Raw genomic sequence first — 6,567 nt, forward strand, 5'->3', positions numbered from 1 at the left:
ATTTTATGTTACCATACAACAATCCCGTTTCCATTGTGGTATCAGTTATTTTGTATTGTGAAGTCAAAATTGTACAGGAACCTGGGGGATGTACAGTCATGGCAGACAAATAGTAATAAGATGTTTAGGGAAACATGACATAACACCTCCTTCATGTAACACACAAATACATGGAAACCGAATCAAAATCTCAAAACAGCTGTTACTGTAAATGAACTAAAGAGTATGTATGACTTTTAAACAAATGTAGAGGAAAATGACGGGGAAAGGGCCAAATAGAGTTCATGTGGAACAAATTGGATGGAAATTTAAAGTTGAGTCATCTTTTTAGACGCAAGTTAAATGAGAGGGGGCAGGACCTATTTCGGGACGTCAGGATCGGGTGTTTTTAAGTTTGGGATTTCGGGACTGACACTTTCGGGGTCAGGGATAACTTTTTTTCGAATTTTGGGATGTCAGGATTTGATATCTTTTAAATTAGGGACCTCAAGATTTCATGTTTTTAAGCCGGGGATTTCGGGATCAGTCCACAGCCCTCCCCCCCACTCCCCGATCCCCCCTCTTAAATAATGACTTATTTAGACTTACCTTCTTATAAAATGACAACTCGGAACATGAACAATATGACACTATATCTAATTTACCTCGACTACTGATATGCAAACCTAAAAACAGACACAAAAATATCATAAAATAGTGATTAAAAGATTGATTGCACTTTGAATATATACTTAAGACACGTGTTACATGAGCCGGTTTGTTTACAAATAATAATGTCACGTGATCGCGCACTGACGTCACAATTTGCATCGATCTTGCAACACACTTACAGAATCAATTATCATGCAAACATACAACGTGAATGTGATTGGTTATGAAATAATACAGAAATAATGCATGTACAGTTTTAAAAGAAATAAGTTCATCAAATAGATTAGACTTTCACTTTTTACACGAATAGGTCGGGTTGACATTTCTGTCATCGGGGATAATATTGAGATACATGGGACTAAACTGACCGTCAAAAAGGTCTAGAGAAGCACATCTAGAGAATCTTAATATTAATAAGCCATACTTACCAAAATTACTCTATACTTATAAACTCTATGTAAATGAAATATCACAATGATTACGACAAATAATTTTGATGATGGCAATGATCAATGCTGGTTAAATTGGCGCTAAAAATATTATTACTCCTATTGCTTTACGTAATATAATTTGTATGGAATTGAATTTGACTATTAAAGTTCAGCATAAAAAAAAAGTAAATATGCAGATGCATGACAATAGATGTTTGATAAAGTGTGTTTATATTTCTGTAAACGAAGTTGCCTGTATACTTCACCAAGGATTACATTTGAGTGCAAGGAGATCTCTTTTTGTGAATCGGTTTATTAACCCCTTTGAACCCAGGGTCGAAGTTCAAGATGTTAACATATTAACGGAAATGTTTGCGTTGCGTTTACATCATTGGGGCCATCTGTTTGTATTGCGGGGTTTCACATATTTAAATCGGAATTATAGAAAAAATGGAATGTTGTTAGCAGAATCAAAACAGAAAATGATGAACACTTAATTATTTTCAGCATTACATAAATTGGATTGAGGGTTTGTGTATTCACATTATTTGAAAAACTCTCCTTATTCCTGTGAAGCGTGTGCTTTAGGTCGAGGCTTGCTATGCTTTACATCGACGCCACAGTACTTCAACAAATCAGGGAATGTTTATTTGGGGCATTCGACCTATTTTAACTCTGATGTTGGCACATTTGAATCGAAACTATAGAAAAATGGAATAATGTTAGTACATATAAAAAAGAAAATGATGAATACTTTTAGCTAAAGATGAATTGGGTGGGGGTTCTGTGTATTCACACTACTTGTACAACTCTCCTTACTGGTGACATATTTTGGAATTTCCGTGACCTAAATGGTTCACGAAAATTAATATTTTTATATATAGTATAGTAATAAGTAAATTATGTCCCTTGTAAAAACTGGAATGAAAAACGCGAATTTGTAATGACCTTGAGTATGTAAGTTATATGTAATTATTGGTTGATTTTATTGTTTATATATGTCATATTCAGAGAATCGTCGTCTTACTTTACACTGAAATGACAGAGTCTGGGTAAATCACATTTTATAATACTGAATTACCATGCATGTAAGTGGCGGTACACAGGCACTTGTTTCTGTCAATGTGGTGTTTACTATCCACACCCGTACGAAAAATCAAATGGTTTTGTGATTTTTTATACGGTTGTGGATGATAAACCCCTCAATGACAGAAACAAGTGCCTGTAAGTCCTTACCTAACTTACTAGCCTAAAGATATATTGGGAGAATCCTTAGTCTTGGAGATATAAACATGATAAATATAGAGAAACTGTCCTGTTTTTTTTATAAGTCTTCCTAAAAGTATTGTATAAATAATCTGCGTCGTAAGGGCATAGTCCAATTGAAGTATATTCCACCTCTTTTATTTATCTACACCGGAGGAGGAGTATAGTCTCATTGACGTATCTATAATACTAAAATAACGAGGTCCAATTTGTCAGCCGTCATCGGGTAAAAACGACAAATCAAAGAATTCAACTTTATATATAGCTAATATAGGACAATGTTGTAGATTAAAAGTTTCACCACATAATTAATATTGAAAATAATAAACAAGTTCCGGGTCGAATTCGATACCGATACCAATATTATATTCACCTGTTACCTATTACCTTATCTGTACGTTCCGCATCTGACAGGCGCACCACCAAACGTTGTATTTAGGATTTTGCTATATACACGGGTCATAATCACAGGGTTGACACTACTTAATTCAATCATTGTCAAATTGTTCCCTGTTGTAGTATTTTAATCAGTAAGACTTTATAAGATAACAATACGGATACTAAAAATAGGTACAGTTTTCAATTTGTTAGCGGGTATTGCGAAGAATTCAACATTATTAATATCTAATATAGGACAATGCTGTTGATTAAAAATACTCCATTCCAGGACCTTTTGTTTTCCAAATAATTGATATTACCAATAATTAATAAGTTCCAGGTCGACGGGTTCAAACAGAAAGATTTGAAAGCAGAGAAAACTGTGTATCTTATAATCGGCATGACTTTATCAGATGACAATGCCAGTACTAATATAAGGCTTACGCATAGTTATATACTTTAATTTAGTGACGGACCCGCGATATCACGGGTGTGTTCTAGTATTTCATGTATTTTTATTGTCTGAGTCGTAAGGGCATAGTATCATTGCCGTATATTCCACATCTTTTTATTATTATATGCGTCGTAAAGATAAAGTCTGATTGACGTATATTCAACATCTTTTTATTATCTGTGTCGTAAGGATATAGTCTTATTGACTTATATTCCATATAATTTAATTACCTGCGTTGTAAGGATATAGTCTTATTGAAGTATATTCTACATCTGTTCATTATCTGCGTCGTAAGGGTATAGTCTTATTGACGTATTTTCCATATCATTTTATTATCCGAATCGTAAAGGTAAAGTCTCATTGACGTCCATTCCACATCTTTTATTTATCTGCGTTGTAAAGGTAAAGACTCATTGACCTATATTGTACATCCTTTTATTACAGTCGATTCCACTTAATTGCATACCGCTTAATAGCATAATTCGGTTAATTGCATAGTTTCACCTGCACAAAACCATTCCTCATTCATCTTAATGTTAAATTGTCCGGTTATATGCGTATCTCTACAAGGACCTTTCAGTTTATTGCATAAAAATATTCGCCGTATAGATATGCGTAGTTAAAACTGACGAGATTTTTTTATCGGAAACGGCAATTTGGTGAGTATATTTTTTTGAATGCATCCTTATTTTCGTTCTTATTTCATATTTACTTTTTGTATTATTTAGATAAAGTTTAAAAACATGTTATCTGCGTTGTAAATGTAAAGACTCATTGACGTATGTTCCACATTTTTTTTATTATCTACGTCATAAGGGTAAAGTCTTATTGACGCATATTCCACTTCTGTTTATTATCTGGGGCGTAAGGGTAAAGTCTCATTGACGTATATTCCATATCTCTTTATTATCTGCATCTTTTTGATATCTGCGTCGTAAGGGTAAAGTCTCATTGACGTATATTCAACATCTTTTTATTATCTGCGTCGTAAAGGTATAGTCTCATTGACGTATATTCCACATCTTTCTATTATCTGCGTCGTAAAGGTAATCTCATTGACGTATATTACACATCTTTTTATTATCTACGTCGTAAAGGTAATCTCATTGACGTATATTCCACATCTTTTTATTATCTGCGTCGTAAAGTTAATCTCATTGACGAATATTCAACATCTGTTTATTATCTGCGTCGTAAAGGTATATTCCCATTGACGTATATTCAACATCTTTTTATTATCTGCGTCGTAAGGGTATAGTCTCATTGACGTATATTCCACATCTTTTTATTATCTGCGTCGTAAGTGTATAATCTCATTGACGTATATTTAACATCTTTTTATTATCTGCGTCGTAAGGGTAAAGTCTCATTGACGTATATTCCACATCTCTTTATTATCTGCATCTTTTTGATATCTGCGTCGTAAGGGTAAAGTCTCATTGACGTATATTCAACATCTTTTTTATTATCTGCGTCGTAAAGGTATAGTCTCATTGACGTATATTCCACATCTTTTTTATTATCTGCGTCGTAAAGGTAATCTTTTTGACGTATATTCCACAACTTTTTATTATCTGCGTCGTAAAGTTAATCTCATTGACGTATATTCAACATCTTTTTATTATCTGCGTCGTAAAGGTATAGTCTCATTGACGTATATTCAACATCTTTTTATTTATCTGCGTTGTAAAGGTAAAGACTCATTGACCTATATTGTACATCTTTTTATTACAGTCGATTCCACTTAATTGCATACCGCTTAATAGCATAATTCGGTTAATTGCATAGTTTCACCTGCACAAAACCATTCCTCATTCATCTTAATGTTAAATTGTCCGGTTATATGCGTATCTCTACAAGGACCTTTCAGTTTATTGCATAAAAATATTCGCCGTATAGATATGCGTAGTTAAAACTGACGAGATTTTTTTATCGGAAACGGCAATTTGGTGAGTATATTTTTTTGAATGCATCCTTATTTTCGTTCTTATTTCATATTTACTTTTTGTATTATTTAGATAAAGTTTTAAAACATGTTATCTGCGTTGTAAATGAAAAGACTCATTGACGTATGTTCCACATTTTTTTTATTATCTACGTCATAAGGGTAAAGTCTCATTGACGCATATTCCACTTCTGTTTATTATCTGGGGCGTAAGGGTAAAGTCTCATTCACGTATATTCAATATCTCTTTATTATCTGCATCTTTTTGATATCTGCGTCGTAAGGGTAAAGTCTCATTGACGTATATTCAACATCTTTTTATTATCTGCGTCGTAAAGGTATAGTCTCATTGACGTATATTCCATATCTTTTTATTATCTGCGTCGTAAAGGTAATCTCATTGACGTATATTACACATCTTTTTATTATCTACGTCGTAAAGGTAATCTCATTGACGTATATTCCACATCTTTTTATTATCTGCGTCGTAAAGGTAATCTCATTGACGAATATTCAACATCTGTTTATTATCTGCGTCGTAAAGGTATATTCCCATTGACGTATATTCAACATCTTTTTATTATCTGCGTCGTAAGGGTATAGTCTCATTGACGTATATTCCACATCTTTTTATTATCTGCGTCGTAAGGGTATAATCTCATTGACGTATATTTAACATCTTTTTATTATCTGCGTCGTAAGGGTAAAGTCTCATTGACGTATATTCCACATCTCTTTATTATCTGCATCTTTTTGATATCTGCGTCGTAAGGGTAAAGTCTCATTGACGTATATTCAACATCTTTTTTATTATCTGCGTCGTAAAGGTATAGTCTCATTGACGTATATTCCACATCTTTTTTATTATCTGCGTCGTAAAGGTAATCTTTTTGACGTATATTCCACAACTTTTTATTATCTGCGTCGTAAAGGTAATCTCATTGACGTATATTCAACATCTTTTTATTATCTGCGTCGTAAAGGTATAGTCTCATTGACGTATATTCAACATCTTTTTATCTATCTGCGTTGTAAAGGTAAAGACTCATTGACCTATATTGTACATCTTTTTATTACAGTCGATTCCACTTAATTGCATACCGCTTAATAGCATAATTCGGTTAATTGCATAGTTTCACCTGCACAAAACCATTCCTCATTCATCTTAATGTTAAATTGTCCGGTTATATGCGTATCTCTACAAGGACCTTTCAGTTTATTGCATAAAAATATTCGCCGTATAGATATGCGTAGTTAAAACTGACGAGATTTTTTTATCGGAAACGGCAATTTGGTGAGTATATTTTTTTGAATGCATCCTTATTTTCGTTCTTATTTCATATTTACTTTTTGTATTATTTAGATAAAGTTTTAAAACATGTTATCTGCGTTGTAAATGAAAAGACTCATTGACGTATGTTCCACATTTTTTTTATTATCTA

The sequence above is a fragment of the Mytilus edulis genome, chromosome 13 (genome assembly GCF_963676685.1).
Source record: "Mytilus edulis chromosome 13, xbMytEdul2.2, whole genome shotgun sequence".
Taxonomy (NCBI): Eukaryota; Metazoa; Mollusca; class Bivalvia; order Mytilida; family Mytilidae; genus Mytilus; species Mytilus edulis.